This window comes from Rhinatrema bivittatum, chromosome 3, assembly GCF_901001135.1.
Source record: "Rhinatrema bivittatum chromosome 3, aRhiBiv1.1, whole genome shotgun sequence".
NCBI lineage: Eukaryota > Metazoa > Chordata > Amphibia > Gymnophiona > Rhinatrematidae > Rhinatrema > Rhinatrema bivittatum.
Window position 1 is genome coordinate 490,155,404 of NC_042617.1, and position 17,892 is coordinate 490,173,295.

Consider the following 17,892-nt stretch of genomic DNA (forward strand, 5'->3'; position numbering starts at 1 on the left):
GCGGTCCCACCTTTCGACCGCTCCGTAGCCTTTCCTTGAGGTTACTTATGTTGAAAACAATGTTTTTTTGGCAATTTTTTCTGCGCATAGAGTCTCTGAACTTGCAGGCATTGTCTTACTGGGAACCATTTCTGCGATTGACACCGGGGGCGATGCAGTTGCGTACTTTTCTGTCTTTTTTGCCAAAGGTAGTCTCATATTGTCACTTGAATCAGTCAATTTTCCTGCTGACTTTGGATAGGGAGAGAGATGTGGATGAATATCGTCTGTTATGGCCCTTGGATGTCAAGAGGCATAACTTGAGCTATTTAGAGGTTTCTGAACCTCTCAGGAAGATGTTCCGGCTATAATTTATTTATTTATTATATTTTATATATCGACATTCGTGGGTACATCATGCCGGTTTACAATATAACTGAAGGAGGAAATTACAAAAAACCAGGGTGGGGGGGAGAGGGAGCAGATAGAAGGGGCGAGAGAAGAGAGGGAAAAACAGGAAGAGGAGAAAAGGAACAGTACCTGATGGAAAATAACAGAAGAACATAATAAGTAGCATTGCAAATTATATACTCAGTAAGGGACTGTGTATAACCTTATACACTGTGGAAAAACTTATATAATATACACTCCAAAAAATATTATATACAATAATAACAAAAAGTATTATATACAATAGTATACATTATCTTTAACTAGTACACACAGGAGACACTATATATGACATTACAAATTATGCGTTCAGAAAGGCAACTATATATAGACCAGCAGGGTTGCTATAGGGAAAAGTAAGGTTTAAAGGATAGCGGAGGGGGGAAAAATAAAAAGGGTATGAAAGGGTTACTATAGGGAAAAAAGAAAGGGTATAAGGACAGGGAAAGGGGTAGAAATGGGGGTAAATAAGGAAGTGAAGAGAAATGGGAGACAAAACTGAGTATAATTAAAGGAATAAAGGAGAGGGCTATGAATACATTAATGACAAGGGTTCTTTCTCTGAAGGAGTAAAGGGAGCAGGTTGAGTACTGGAGTAGTTGTTATATCCATGGTTTTAATAATCAAATTTTTGTTATATCCATGGTGGGAGTAAACAGGGTGAGCCAGTGGCATGGGCTGCAATAGTCTACTGGATTAAGGAGGTAGTCACGGCCGTGTATGTGGATGCTGAGCAGCCATTGCCTAGTCAGGGTAGGGCTCATTCCACTAGGGCTCAGGCAGTGTCGTAGGTAGTGATTAGATTACTGTCTCCTGTCGAGATTTGCTGATCTGCAATGTGGTCCTCCTTACATTCGTTTCCAGGCATTACCTCCTGGATGTGCAGACCTGGGAGGACTCAGCCTTCACATGTGCGGTATTGATCGGACTGCGGGCGGCCTCTCATCCTGTTCGGGAGTAGCTTTGGTACATCCCACTGGTCGTGGGTCCACCTATCTGAATTCTAAGAGGAGAAATTACTTCTTACCTGATAATTTCCTTTTCTTTAAGGAGGATAGGTAGATCCACCTAACTACCCTCGGCTGCTGAATGTTGGTGTTATTGTCGTCCTGCGTGGCTAGTTTTCCAGGGGTTATTGATAAGTGTCAATCCAGTCCCTAGACTAGTGTTATTACACTCCTTGTCTGAGCTCAGTGGTTTCCTGTTAGCTGAGTGCTGGAGTAGTTGTCTGTTAATAATCAAATTTTTGTTACTTTGCCCACAATTGGCTTTTGCAGAGAATATTGGTGGGCTGATGTCAGTGCAGGGGTATATATCGTGGGATTTCAGCTTTGCTCCGTCTCCATATGCTGGTACAGGTGCATACCCACTGGTCGTGGATCTACCTGTCCTCCTTAAAGAAAAGGAAATTATCAGGTAAGTAATAATTTCTCCTTCCCAGTAGCCCTTTTGCAATACGCTAGTGAAAATGTTGAACTGAAATGGTCTGACAACCGATCCCTGTGGTACACCACTGGTACCCTCCCCCTTTTCTTAGTGAACTGTTTATCCACTGTCCTTGACATACCTACTTAACCAGGCAGTCACTTTATTTATATGTCTCCTATGCAGAACCTCGTCAAAGTCCTTGCTGAAATTCAAATACAGTAGTGCTCTCTCCTGATTCAACTCTTTGCTCATTCAGTCAAAGAAATTGATTAGTGGTTGAAAGCTAATAAGAAATATATTCAGTGAAGCAATAATTTTCAACTTTTTGATTGATTTTTATTTCTAACCGTACACTTTAGAATGTGATTTGTATTTTCACTGTAAGTTCCATCTTCAATTCAGTGCTCTCTGTTTAAACCCTTTATACTTGGTGGAAGCAGTCATTCACTATAATGCATTATCTGAAAGAGGATTATTGGCTCTCAGCTTTATGTTGACCCTTGTTTCTTTGTGTCCATGTGGACTAATTGTTGAGTTTGTGGCATATTGTGGACTCTTGGTTGAATTGGCAATGACTCCTCCCACGGGGAGGAGCCCCGTGAGGAACCACAACGATTGGCTAGACTCTGAGGGGTAGATTTTCAAAGGGGTACGCGTGTACCCCCCGAAAACCTACCCCAAACCCCCCTGCATGCGCCGAGCCTATTTTGCATAGGCTCGGCGGCGCGCACAAGCCCCGGGACGCGCGTGTCGGGGGCGTGCCGTGAGTGACGCGGCGTTTCGGGGGCAGGCCTGGGGGCGTGGCGCCGGCCCGGGGGCGTGGTTGAGGCCTCCAGACCAGCCCCCGGGTCGGGTGATGGCATGCTCGGCGCGCGCAGGTTGCACAAATGTGCACCCCCTTGTGTGCGCCGACCCCGGATTTTATAAGATACGCGCGGCTACGCGCGTATCTTATAAAATCCAGCGTACTTTTGTTTGCGCCTGGTGCACGAACAAAAGTACGCCCGCGCGTACATTTATAAAATCTACCCCTTAGTAAGCAGACACTGAGGAAAGAAAACGTTATTATACTGCTGTTGATGAGTTTGAATCTTGCCCAAGGAACGGCCAGTGCTGTAATCCAGCGATATCACAGTAAAGCCCAGACAGTCTCTGTAGTTGATGGTCTCACCCAGATGTAGCAAAGGTCCGGTAGTGTTCTGCAGCACGGGATAGGCCGTGAACCTGAAGGGTGGAATGAGGAGAGCTGGAGCGTAGTGATACAGAGTAGCAGTGCTGATAACTTCCTTCGGTAGTTGAATGAAGAGAGGGACCCGTGGTCCGAGGTGCAGGATACCCTGAGTAGAATAGGCTCTCGAGGAGCGAGTACCTAGGAGCGGCGAGGGTTCCTGAAAGAAAGCAGACAGGACCCCCAAGGGGCAGGTGTCCTTAAGGTTAGGCAGATTAACCCCGGAGGGTAGTGAGGAATCCAAGCGAGCAGCTTAGAAGTGGTCAGAGTAGCAAAACCGAAGTCCTTGCTAACTCGTTGTATTGGAGCGGAGATTTAAATACCCGAAGGTACTGACGTCATGCGGTGGGGCCGCCCCCGAGGTTCCCGCCATGACGTATTCAAAAACGTAGGCAGCGTGCGTGCACGTGCCCTAGGAGGCCTCAAGAAGAAGCATGGCAGACGGGGACCCTCATGCTGGCTCGGAGATGCCGAGGGTTTCAGCAAACAGCAGCAGAGGCAGCCATTCTTCCAAGGGAGGAGGAAAAGGGTAAAAGAGAGGTGAGGCAGAGCGGTCGCAGCCGCCTGCGACCGACGGACGCAACACTAATATGGCAAACATTCTATTAAAATATAGTCCTAAAATTGGAAATATTCTGGGCAAAATGTATTTAATCGAAGGTCTTCATTGAGTTCAGTTGGGGAACGTCTGTCTTTTATAAATCACTTTTTTTTTTTTTTTTGCATAATTGAATGTTTTTTCCTCTTTCAATTGAGATTGATTTTCAAGGTATTTGTCTAGCTAACTTTTGGAATTAGCCAGTCAAAACCCATGGCTTTAATATTTCCCCATGCTCCCTGGCTAAATGTTACGCTGGCAGTTAGTTGTACAAAATTTACTTGGGGGTTTACTTGGGGGTTAGTTAGTTGTACAAAATTTACTTGGGGGTGATCCTAGGGTGCTATTTCTGTTGTTCAGCGCTGCCTGGGCAAAGTTAGCCAGATAAGTCTGATTGGATAGATACCTTTTCTAACATTATTTGGATAACTTAAGCAATGTGTATTCAAGTGGAAAACTTATCTGGATAAGCTTGTAAAATATGCATTAGTTTTGCTGGTAATTCTACCTGATTAATGTGGCCCTCTTAATGTTCAGTTTTTTAACATGATTATTTTTAGTAACCCTGAGACTCTTTCAAACCACTTCTTTATTTCACCATTCAGTACTGTTTGGAGGTGATTCTAGTAACTGTTCTGTGTTCTGAAGTAAGTTCTTTTAGAGGGTAATTCTATAACTGTGCACATTTGGGTAAAATCTGCGTGTACTTTTATGCACAGACTTTATCTTGAATTTTCAAAGCGAACATAAGGGGATAAGTTTGCTTTGCAAATTCTCTGGTAATTGGTCAGGTGTACACACAGATTAAGTCACAACTTGTGCAGGTAAACTTATGGGTATACTACTTAGAATTAAAAGTATGTGTGTAGTTTCCAGCTCTGTCGCAACTCTTTACTCAATACTTTTATATGTACCGAACCCTAGGCTATTTTCTGTTAGGCATTTGTGTCCTTAAAGCACGGTTTTATGCACATAAATGATTTTGAAAATTCAGCTCTCAGGAAGACATTTTCAAAAGGATTTACATGCATAAAGCATATATTGTAACAATTTTCAAAAGCTGATTTATGTGCATAAAATCTTTTGAAAATTCAGTGAAATTTTAAAGGAGTTGTGTGTGTAAAAGTAGCAATTTTCAAAAATCCATTTATGCAAGGAAAATCTTTAAAAAAAAACCAAAAAAAAAACCTTCCAAAGTATTTAGACAAGTGTCATCCCATAAACATGGATAGATAGATGTACTTCATAACTGATATTGGAGAATTTAAAATCTCAAATATTGTAACACTTTCATATGTATAGATTTTCAAAGCCATTTGCATGCATAAAGGTTGGCGTTGTGAGCGTAAATGGTTGCTACAAAATCAGCCAGGGTTCTGTTTGCATGAAAGTATGCAAGCAATATAGTTTCACGTGTACTTGTACGTAAAATGATTAAAGGCATTCCAGGAGCAGAGCAGGGGTGGAGTTGGCACTTATGCACATACTTTTTGATTTTAAAGAGTGTACTTGGATGTGTATGCACACAAAGCTATGCCCTCCAAAGAGAATGTGTAGCTTTACAAGCATGAATCTCTGCTTGGACCTGGCCAACAGCCCATGTACATAAGTTTGCTTTTAAAATCCTTGCTCAATACTGCGTGTACGATGTACACACACATTTTACCACTATTCAGGTAGTTTGAAACTTACCGCATATTTTTTGGGTGCTATTATATGTATTATTACACAGTGTACAATGGAGCAAACTTGGTTAGCTTTTTACTAGTCAATGCTATAAAATTCTTACTGCTTTTAGATAGTTTTTTCCAAATAGATTGCATTGAGAAATCTGCAACATTATGAAATATAGCATGTCTTACAGGCAAAAAAATCAGTGATATTTTTTATTGATTTCTGTCTTCATTTGTGTCCATGGTCTTTAAGATATGCAGAAGCTCACCCATTGTACTTTACTGTATATAGAGAATGGTTGTTTGAGGAGCACATTAAATAGTCGTAGTTGCAGAATTTCTTTTCATGTGTAGTAGAGTTCGGAGACTCAACACTGGGGGCCATCAACACACAAGACTCGCAATTACTTGGGGACCATAAACATTTTTGTAAGGGATCTTTGGTTTCCCCTTACTAAAGGAATGCGCCAACTTACAGGGGAGGTTCTGTATAGAAATAATTGAGGTTTGGGTTTTGCTCCCCCATGTGGGAACAAGCAGGTGGTGTGTCCTAGCTGTTTGTCATCCCACAGCACAGTCTTTCCTCATGGATTTTGATTTAGACTTTCAAGCAGTAAGGAGCTTGCTGCCTCCTGCTGTGTAATTTTTTTCTAAGTTATGGGAAGGGAGTAAAGAAGCATGGGAGCCAGCTACCAGTTGACTCGACTATCCAGCCTTTTCAGATGGTTTTGAACTTTTTAAGCCAATTTTTGAGAATTCCCTGGGAGAGCCAATCCCCGTGGTTGCAATGGATTGGGCTGTCCCTGTATTCGAAGTTGGATTTGGGGTAAGGAAGACTTGCTGAGTGTTTTATCTCCTCCAGGGTATATACCTGACAGTGACCTGTTAAGAGGAGGAATATTTTTGCATTAACTGTCTTTTTTTGCTATCTGTTTGGAGGCAAGGACATTTTATTCCACCCTTCCTGCTTTTTACTTAATTTTCCCCCCTTTGGGTTCAATTATTATGTTATCCATTTGGATCTGATAGCCCATGTTACCTAGGGCTCAGTATTTCAAACCACCTAAAGAAGAACTTTTTTCATCCAGAAAGATAGAGGTGTTACAAATTCCCTCTAAAGTAAGGGATCCCAGTAAAATGCACTACCAGGAGAAACAAAGAAAATATAATGTAAAGGTAACAAGAACTTCATTGCTATTGTGGGGAGTCTTACATGAGGCGGTAAGAAGTGCCCACTAGGCACTGCCTAAGGCGTTAAAAAATAAGAAACAAGTACCCTTCTGGTGCTGTCTGAGGCGTTAATGTGAAAAGTGTTTCTTGGATGAGATTAAATTTGTGTCTAAGTTCTGATTAAATATTGGGACTGTATGCATTCTAACCACCTTCAGTAGGAAGATATAAGAATTAAATTATGAGTTAAAGAAGGACTGGATTTCATTCAGTCTACTAGGATATTGGGGATAGACATTGGAGAGCAAAGGGAATTCAGTGTAAATTTAAGAGCTTACAATTGAGAATAGAGACTTCGAGGAAGAACTGGGGTCACGCGTTTATTATATCTTCTTGCTTTCTTATTATTTACTTGGCCTATGAAGAGAATTGAAGTGTAAATAGCATATAATCATCTAAGCAACTATCAGGAAAAAAAAAGTTGGAAACTACCATTCTTCTTCTGTATGTTATTTGGATGCAGAGACCGTGTAAACTAAAGCTTAGTGCTGTGTATCTAGGATGGGAAAAGGGGCTCAAAATGCAAAGAAACAGGGTATAAGAACTATTGGTCATCCTCACACTTAGGAGTCTGGACCTTAGAGAGTAAAGCTATTTGGTGGGAGGAAAGGAGTTTCATAGAGACATTGGAGTGGTAGTGCAGAAAGGGTCCATCTCTTTCTCTTTCTATGTGCTTCTGGGTGTCAGTCAAAGGATCCGTCCCATCCAGCAGTTTCATTTTGTTCTGTGGCCTTCTGCTGGTTCCTCATTTCCTTTGTTTCTTCTCAGCCATGTGTGCCACATTCCACTACCACATGAGACTATAGGAAAAAGTTGTGGCACTAGCTACAGACTAGATCAAGGGCAACACATAAACATTATACCAATAAAGTTTCATGGGACTGAATCCAAGCAATTCAAATGATAGTTGAATAGATTGGCAGCTTCAGTAAGGATTATAATGCTTAAAGTGGAAGACTGAATACTTCCTTTGTCCCCACCAACGAGGAGGCCATATCCCCACCAAAGAAAAGGCCACACTGACTGGCTGGATCTGGGGATTCCCCCTACCGGAGCAGCACAGGACTTCAGGGCAGGGCAAGGTCTTTCGCCTGGCCAGCCACCTTCCCTTGGGTTGAACCCGCAGGTTCTGGTGGCCAGCAGGATTTTCTTGGCATAGTAAATGGTGGGCCAGGGTCAGGGCTGGCAGCGATCAGCAAGTTGGGAGTCCAGGCATACGGTCGAAGGAGAAAGAAGACAAGCGAAGGTTAAGGGCCAGAGGCAATCAGGCAACAAAGATTAGTCCAAGGAAGGCTAATTGGGAAGGCAAGTAAAGAAGGCAAGAAGCACAGAAGGACAAGGCAGGAACAGGGAGAGAACATAAAGCAGGAACAAGGTAAATAGGCATGCAGCAGGGCGGCGTAGATGCAAGGCTAAGGAAGGCTGGACAAATAGGAACATGGCAAGGCAAGAGGAAGGAGGAACAAGACAGAGAGAGGGTAAAACACCAAGGCAAGAACATGGTAAATAAGTATACTGCACAAACTGAGCAAACAGGAATGGGGTACAAGGCAGAGTACAGACAGACAAGAACAGAAACACAGAGAGAGGATAGGCCCGAGGGAGGCATATACAGGAGACCACTGGCAGGCCCATGGGAATGGGGAGGAGGGGGCACTTGTAGACCTACAATGAATAGGAGGGCCACTGAGAGGCCCAGATAGGACGAGACAAGGAACACACACAGGAAAACAGAAATCAAGACCAAACAGGATACATATAAGACAGGCCACAAGGCAAGACAAGACCAGAAGGCCCAAAGGCCTTCTGGTCTTGTCTTGCCTTGTGGCAAGAGCAAAAAGGCTGAGGAGGCCACTAGACCACAAAGTAACAAAGCATGGAGAGCCAAAGCAAGAAGCTATGGAGACTCGATGAGGCACTGAGTTGCGGGAGGGGCAGGGTTAAATATGGCTGGCCTTGCTGCATCATGAAGCCATCAAGGAAGTGGCTAGCACAGGAGAGAGCATGGCTCAATGAGGACCTCTGCTGGGGAGAAGGGATAGGCCACTGCCTAGCAGCCAGGATCATTACATATACTTTCACACTAGACTGAGCAAACTAAAATTATATGTTCATATTATGCTAGGAGTATATAAGTGATCTTAGCCATTTTTAGCAGAAGCTTGGGTCATGCAGGAAAAGCTAGAACTGGGAAGCTCTCAAGTTGGAGCCTGTAACAGTACTTCAAGCAGCAGGGAATTTGGGGATGAGAAGTAAGTTTTGTGTAAAGTGGCCTCTTGACAAGCCAGACTCTCTGAACGTTGGTCTCACATGACACTATTGGGTCCTCATGATGGATGGGTCAGTTTCAGGCTTTGGTTCTTGTTCTTTTATTTGGAATAGAGGATGATGATCTGGTTTGGCTGGCATTTTCACTTTTATGGTCTGGACCTATAGACTTTATAAATAAGGATACTTATTATTACAGAGTTTTTTCAGCATAGCAAGCACTAATATTTTTAGAACAAGTTTTCTCTGTTATTATTACAAGGCTGACTGTATAAAACACCACTGTAAGTGAATCACATATGGTTATGCTGTCACTATAACTAAAATTTGTCTGAAAAGGTGTAATAGACTGCCATAGTAATGATATCCCATGGAAGCAATCAACAGAAATTCTTTCAAGCTTGAGCAGCCTAGTACAATAGTTTTTGAATGTATAGCAAAAATGTAGTTCAGGATAAATCTTGCCCAAAATAAGCATACCAATAGTGCAAGGGAGACATGATGCTTTTCTTAATTTATAATCCTTCTGTATCTGGGTATTTCATGAGGTATGTTTGTGTTGAATAATGTTTATTCTGACCCACTTTTTTCCTTGTGGCATCACAAAATCATTAGATTACTGCACTTCCCAGCCTGTAAAGAATTTTAATTGATTGCTACCAGCCTTGTGTACCTATAATGTATTTGCTTCAAAGAGCTTGCAATTTTAAATTTGGACATGGTAAGGTTAAGTAACATGCTCATGACCACACATTGAGTGTGGCTAGAGGAAAAGAAGTAGGATCTCCGAACTATAACCACTGCATTACGCTGCCAGGTCTGACATTGAATAACATAGAAACATTTCAATTAACAATTTGCAGATGGAGGGTGTTCTATTTTAAAGAATGCAGGATTGCTTACTGTTCAAAATGCTGTATGGTTTTCTTACATGGCATGGTAATTATAAACCTAATGAGTGGGTTAGATGTTACATTTGGAATTTTCAGTCCTGGAAGTTTGGTTTAACATATGGGAACAAGCCCGTTCTTGTTCTGGTCCTCATTGATTGCAAAGGAATTTGATTGACTGCTGTGATATCTGTTCTGCAAAATTCAGAGGTGTGCACAGGAATAAATTTCTGGACAGTGCTGCATATCCCCCATCTGGCCTAAATCATTCTTTTTCTTTTTGCAGAATGAGAAAATTGCTGTGTTGCACTGGGTGCATCAGTGAACCCACCCTTATAAGCAAGGGCTGTGTTACTGCTGCACTACTGGAATGTTGGCAGCATTGGTAGATCTAGTCAAGCCTGGCCTTTGGAAATGGTGATCTAGGTGGTCACCCAGGGTACCATGAGATGAATGACACCTTGGGAGATGCTGGCATTGTCTGAGCTGGTGAGCTAGAGGCTAGGCAGCATTGGTGATTATAAGCAGCCAATATAACATTAGACTTGAGGCTAAGCCTCCTCACCTTCCATGTCCCACTTGCCATGCCTGGCTGGCAGGAAGAGTGGTATTTAATAGAATGTCAGCTTCCTCTAACATACTGGGCCAATCTCACACTGTGAGCTATAAAGTTATGGGATCTCTGAGCTCAAACCGTGCAGCAGAGGAAGTTGATGTGCTATTAAATGCTGCACCTGCCCAACATAAGACCCAGAAAAGAGCTGGAGATACAACTATGGAGGTGAGGAGAGATTGAGCACATTGGGACTTGGGGGCACAGAGCAAGAGACCTTTATTATATGGGGTGCTGGGAGCAGGCAGAGACAGACACTACATGAGGTAGTGGGGAGAGAGGCTGTACATGGGCAGGGAGATTTACATGGGGGTGGTAATAGATAAATAGGTATCCCAAATAGGATAGGTGGCAGGGAGAAGAGGGGAGGATGATAGGGCCATGAAGTGGGAGAAAGGATTCAAGTTAGAGAGATAGGACTTAGGATGGAGAAGGAGAGAGAGTGGGAAAGAGAACTATGGAGAGAAAACTGAAACTAGTGGAACAGAGAGGGAGAATAAAATAGATGAGGGTAGGGATGGGGTGAGTACAAAGGGTGGAAATGGGAGTCTAGAGAATGAGTGAAGGATAGATAGGGAAACAGGAACCTGGGGAAGGAATGAGAATGTGGGAAAGGGAGGAAATGAGTGGGGGAATTGGGAGATAGAATGCTGGTAGTTAGGTGAGCGATAAAAATAGGAAGATGAAGACTGGAAAGGACAGTGGGGTAAAAGATAGAGAGGTAGGGTAGAAAGAGATAAGAGAGGAGGCAAAACAATATAAGATGTAGAGTAATGGCTAGAAGCAATCAATTAACTTTTTAAAATATATCCAAAGCAGAAAGCCTGTGAGGCTTTCTGCTTTGGATATATTTTATGTTATATTTATGTTCTCTAACAGTTGGATATATTTATGATATATTTATGTTCTCTAACAGTTGGACTGTTAAAGAACATAAGAAAATGCCATACTGGGTCAGACCAAGGGTCCATCAAGCCCAGCATCCTGTTTCCAACAGTGGCCAGTCCAGGCCATAACAACCTGGCAAGTACCCAAAAACTAAGTCTATTCCATGTAACCATTGCTAATGGCAGTGGCTATTCTCTAAGTGAACTTAATAGCAGGTAATGGACTTCTCCTCCAAGAACTTATCCAATCCTTTTTTAAACACAGCTATACTAACTGCACTAACCACATCCTCTGGCAACAAATTCCAGAGTTTAATTGTGCGTTGAGTAAAAAAGAACTTTCTCCGATTAGTTTTAAATGTGCCCCATGCTAACTTCATGGAGTGCCCCCTAGTCTTTCTACTATCCGAAAGAGTAAATAACCGATTCACATCTACCCGTCCTAGACCTCTCATGATTTTAAACATCTCTATCATATCCCCCCTCAGTCGTCTCTTCTCCAAGCTGAAAAGTCCTAACCTCTTTAGTCTTTCCTCATAGGGGAGTTGTTCCATTCCCCTTATCATTTTGGTAGCCCTTCTCTGTACCTTCTCCATCGCAATTATATCTTTTTTGAGATGCGGCGACCAGAATTGTACACAGTATTCAAGGTGCGGTCTCACCATGGAGCGATACAGAGGCATTATGACATTTTCCATTTTATTCACCATTCCTTTTCTAATAATTCCCAACATTCTGTTTGCTTTTTTGACTGCCGCAGCACACTGCACCGACGATTTCAATGTGTTATCCACTATGACACCTAGATCTCTTTCTTGGGTTGTAGCACCTAATATGGAACCCAACATTGTGTAATTATAGCATGGGTTATTTTTCCCTATATGCATCACCTTGCACTTATCCACATTAAATTTCATCTGCCATTTGGATGCCCAATTTTCCAGTCTCACAAGGTCTTCCTGCAATTTATCACAATCTGCTTGTGATTTAACTACTCTGAACAATTTTGTGTCATCTGCAAATTTGATTATCTCACTCGTCGTATTTCTTTCCAGATCATTTATAAATATATTGAACAGTAAGGGTCCCAATACAGATCCCTGAGGCACTCCACTGTCCACTCCCTTCCACTGAGAAAATTGCCCATTTAATCCTACTCTCTGTTTCCTGTCTTTTAGCCAGTTTGCAATCCACGAAAGGACATCGCCACCTATCCCATGACTTTTTACTTTTCCTAGAAGCCTCTCATGAGGAACTTTGTCAAACGCCTTTTGAAAATCCAAGTATACTATATCTACCGGTTCACCTTTATCCACATATCTACCGGTTCACCTTTAAGGCCATCGGGGAAAAATTGAATTTATTTATTTTATTTATTTATTTAAAAACTTTTCTATACTGTCGCTAAGTTATATACCATTACAACGGTTTACAAATAGGCACATAGACTAAGGTAAGTAAATGTAGGATATCGTACATTCTAACAGGTGCCAATAAAGTTCGGTTACAATTTCATAAATAAAATCATTATTTGAGTAATGTTGGTCAAGTCCAGGTATATTATTGAGTTACTATCTCTTTGAGATATTACTTCTTAAATGTAGGATTGAGTAAATTCACTCTCATCTGCATTACCCTGTACTTTCATTCTCTACCCTCCACACTCTTTAGTGAAGGCTTTTTTAAAGAGCCATGTTTTTAAATTTTTCTTAAAAGTTTTGAGATTATTCTGTAATCTGAGTTCAGGGGGCATCGTGTTCCATAGTATGGGCCCAGCCAATGATAAAGCCCTTTCTCTCACTTGGGTTAATTTTGCTGACTTTACTGAAGGGATTGTTAGTAGTGCTTTATTTGCTGAGCGGAGGTTTTTTTGTGGAACGTGTACTCGTAAGGCTGTATTTAGCCAGTCTGCTTCTTTATCATATATTAGTTTGGGTATGGTGCATAAGGCCTTGTATTTTATTCTGTATTCGATGGGTAATGATTTCTTTGATGTTTACTGAAGAGGATGTTGGGGAGGTACCCATACTGGTGAAGGTTTTCATGGGTAATGATTCAGATGGACTGAACCAAATCACAGTGACCCTAAAGATGTGGTAGGCCTGACTGACAAACTGAAGAGTAGTAAATCACCTGGACTGGATGGTATACACCCCAGGGTTCTGAAGGAACTAAAAAATGAAATTTCAGACCTATTAGTAAAAATGTGTATCCTATCATTAAAATCATCCATTGTACCTGAAGACTGGAGGATAGCAAATGTAACCCCAATATTTAAAAAGGGCTCCAGGGCTGATCCGGGAAACTACAGACCAGTTAGCCTGACTTTAGTGCCAGGAAAAATAGTGGAAAGTGTTCTAAATATCAAAATCACAGAACATATAGAAAGATATGGTTTAATGGAACAAAGTCAGCATGGCTTTACCCAAGGCAAGTCTTGCCTCACAAATGTGTTTCACTTTTTTGAAGGAGTTAATAAACATGTAGATAAAGGTGAACCGATAGATGAGTGTATTTGGATTTTCAGAAGGCGTTTTACAAAGTTCCTCATGAGAGGCTTCTAGGAAAAGTAAAAGTCATTGGATAGGTGGCGATGGCCTTTCGTGGATTACAAACTGGCTAAAAGACAGGAAACAGAGAGTAGGATTAAATGGACAATTTTCTCAGTGGAAGGGAGTGGGCAGTGGAGGGCCTCAGGGATCTGTATTGGGACCCTTATTTCTCAATATATTTATAAATGATCTGGAAAGAAATATTAGAGTGAGAAAATTTGCAGATGATACAAAATTGTTCAGAGTAGTTAAATCACAAGCAGATTGTGATAAATTGCAGGAAGACCTTCTGAGACTGGAAGATTGGGCATCCAAATGGCAGATGAAATTTAATGTGGATAAGTGCAAGGTGATGCATATAGGGAAAAATAACCCATGCTATAATTACACAATGTTGGGTTCCATATTAGGAGCTACCACACAAGAAAGAGATCTAGGCGTCATAGTGAATAACACATTGAAATCGTCGGTTCAGTGTGCTGCAGAGTCAAAAAAGCAAACAGAATGTTGGGAATTATTAGAAAGGGAATGGTGAATAAAACGGAAAATGTCATAATGCCTCTGTAATGCTCCATGGTGAGACCGCACCTTGAATATTGTGTACAATTCTGGTCGCCACATCTCAAAAAAAGATATAGTTGCGATGGAGAAGGTACAGAGAAGGGTGACGAAAATGATAAGGGGAATGGAACAGCCCTCCTATAAGGAAAGACTAAAGAGGTTAGGACTTTTCAGCTTGGAGAAGAGACGGCTGAGGGGGGATATGATAGAGGTGTTTAAAATCATGAGAGGTCTAGAACGGGTAAATGTGAATTGGTTATTTAATCTTTCGGAAAATAGAAAGACTAGGGGGCACTCCATGAAGTTAGCATGTGGCACATTTAAACTAATCAGAGAAAGTTCTTTTTCACTCAACACATAATTAAACTCTGGAATTTGTTGCCAGAGGATGTGGTTAGTGCAGTTAGTGTAGCTGTGTTTAAAAAATGATTGGATAAGATCTTGGAGGAGAAATCCATTATCTGCTATTAATTGACTTAGAAAATAGCCACTGCTATTACTAGCAACAGTAACATGGAATAGACTTAGTTTTTGGGTACTTGCCAGGTTCTCATTGCCTGGATTGGCCACTGCTGGAAACAGGATGCTGGGCTTGATGGACCCTTGATCTGACCCAGCATGGCATGTTCTTATGTTTTAAAAAACGGTAAAGAGATGGGTATAGAAAAACCTGTAGAGGGAGGTTGGAGAGAGTCTAGGGATAGTGAAGGGTGAGGAGTTTAGAAAGGAAGGGGCAAGGACAACAGAGCTAGATATATGGAGAATGGTGAGGGGGTGATTGAGGTCTGAGAAGGGGCAATGGAAGGTTTAGATATGGAAATGAAAAGCTGGGGCAATGAAATCTGGAAGGGGGGAAGGATAGGGTGAAATCGAACCATAAGTAAACAGAGGCAGAAATGAGAGGAAAGAAAAAGATCAATGTTAGAGAATATTTGGAGGGAAGGAGAATAGGGGGAATGTCTAGTGGAGAGAAGGGGGATGGAGGGAGCGGAGAAGGTTGAGAGACTATTTAGAGGTGGGAGGAGAGAGAAAAGGAAGACAATGTCTGGGGGAGGGAAGAGGGATACAAAATCTAGAGAGGGAGAAAGGGGGGAGAATGCATGGAGGAGGGGGGGTGTTGCCATTGCTAATTTTCGCCCACGTGCTATTTGCCCTAGAACCAGCCTTAGATCCACTGTTGCCTCTAGTGAGCCGTGTAAGGGGTGGAGAACCAGTACATGCGGTCACGTCATAGCCTATGATGTTTCCAGGCCATGCTGCCTCATGATGTCATCATTTCTCCACTTTTCCTCAGCCTTTGGTGCTGGATACCAGGTTTGCTCTCCTCTTGCCTTTCTCCACCTCAGTTTGCTTTCTGGGAATAAGGGAGCATCTTTGCAGCAGACCGATTGGCCTGATTGAATTTGGAGGAAGGGGGACAGATAAAATGGGCAGTGTGGGAATTTAAAAAGATGATCAGTCCAACATCTGGCTATTTCCTTCTTGCTTCTCATGCTACTGACACAGCTGAACACTTCCTATCTCTGCTTGCTTCAGCATACCGTATTATCTTAGACAGATGCTGTATTGCACTGTTTTAGCATTCAAAGTTTTGTGTGATGTTAGTCACGTTATTCAGCTATTGTTCTGTTTTGAATTGTTCCAGCATTGAGGTAGGGGGTAGAGCATGGGGGGAGGGGAGGAGAGCTTGCGATATCTTCAATATGCAATCTGTATTGGCATAGATGGGGGGTGTGTCTGTCTGTTGCTTGGATTATCCTGGCCTTGCTTTCATGTGGTGGGCAGCCCAGTAATGCATAGTCAATAATGCTCCCCAAAATGATCATGAACTTGCTTGCTCACAGCAGGTCAACCAGTGCAGAGGTCTCTTTCCCCAATGAATTCTGAAAAGGTTTCTGCCTCCCTCGCTCTTCTGTCCAACTTGATGTGGGGAAAAAGGAGGAGGGGGCAGGGGATAATGAGGGGTTTTAAATATGCTATTCTCTGCCGCTATCTTGTCATTTTCATCTCCAGCCATTCTGGTTCATATAACAGACTTCATAGAAGCTTGCCTCTATACAGTACAGCAGAAGATGTTCCTTCCTCAGCAGAGGGCAGATTAATTAACCAAGATAACCGGGGGCCAATAGAACACCTTTTTGGTTTGAGAGAGGCAAAGCCAATCAACCTTTACTCCCTTCCTTTTGCCTTCCTGCCCCTCTCGCGTTTGCTCTCTCTCCCCCTGGCTCCTATATCCTCCTCTTCCCTCTTGGCACCTATCTTCCCCTGCTCCCACCCCTTTTTGTACTCTTCCTTTATCCCTGCCTCCATCTCTCTTCCCTCCTCTCACATTGATCAGTGGCAGGAGGAGGAGGAGGAGGAGCAGGCCTCAGTCCGTGGCCACCTCCTTTGCTGTCTGGCCTGACTAATGTTTGAACTTCATGGCTGTACAGAGTCCTATGTGGTTTAAAGCAGCAGTTGAGCCTAGAGCTGCAGAGGCAGCTGATCCACCACTGCTTTCCTTCTCCTGCCACCGAACAGGTGCTGCTTGCCTGACCCGGTGCACGATCTCCCACAGTGATTCTGTGGGAAGGAACAGATTTTGGTTAGGCCATGACTCCTGTGGCTCACCCCATTCTGATTCCTATGATAAAGACTTTTTATAATAAAACAGGTTTCTGCCCAAGTTTGTTTTTTTTTCATTAAAATTTTGGGATACATGGAGATGCAACAGTCCATGTTACCCCTTTTGCATGTCTCAATATGAGACAATCACAATGGCACCTGAACGCTGTGGAACCAAAATGTGCTTCAATATCTCTTAAAACTATCCGAAGAAATGCTGCGGCAAAGGGAAATGGCTATTGCAACTTGAAGGAGTTTGAAAACTTGCTGTCAAGTGTTCAAGTCAGTGCTATATAGCAGCATAACCTCACAGTGCAAAAGAAATTCCTATCTCACAACTCACAGATGCCAGATTTTATGAAAGGTCTAAACCATCTTAAACCTTCAGTTAGAGTCTTCCTACTCCTTGAGATCTAAATATAGTCCTTGCTCAGCTCAACAAATTGCCATTTGAGCCCCTAGCGACAGCAGAATTAAAATTAATTTCTTGCAAAATTTTGTTGTTAATTGCTGTAAATTCTACCCTCAGAGTAAGTGAATTATAAGCATTAGTCTCTTACTCTCTGTATACTTGGATTTACAACAGAGTAGTTTTGAAAATTCATTCTAAGTTTCTACCAAAAGTGCTCTCACAATTTCAATTACGTGAAATCATCAAGTTGCCGTATGGCCGTATTGCAAAATGGCGCCGGCCACATGGCCGGCGCCATTTTGCAATACGGCAATACGATTCAAGTGCAGGAGGTCACTCTCGGACCCCTGCTGGACTTTTGGCACGTCTTGTGGGGTCAGGAGGCCCCCCAAGCTGGCCAAAAGTCCCTGGGGGTCCAGCGGGGGTCCGGGAGCGATCTCCTGCGCTCGTGACGTCAGGGGACAGGAACCCTGTCCCCCGGCGCTACCTTTGCCCTATCATATGACAGGGCAAAGGTAG

At 42.5% G+C, this 17,892-nt stretch overlaps 1 protein-coding gene across 4 annotated transcripts in view; it reads left to right on the forward strand.

The window, feature by feature from the left end:
- Positions 1–17,892, forward strand: part of SUPT3H (SPT3 homolog, SAGA and STAGA complex component) — a 1,115,145-nt gene that overhangs the window by 393,511 nt on the left and 703,742 nt on the right. The window lies entirely within an intron of this gene.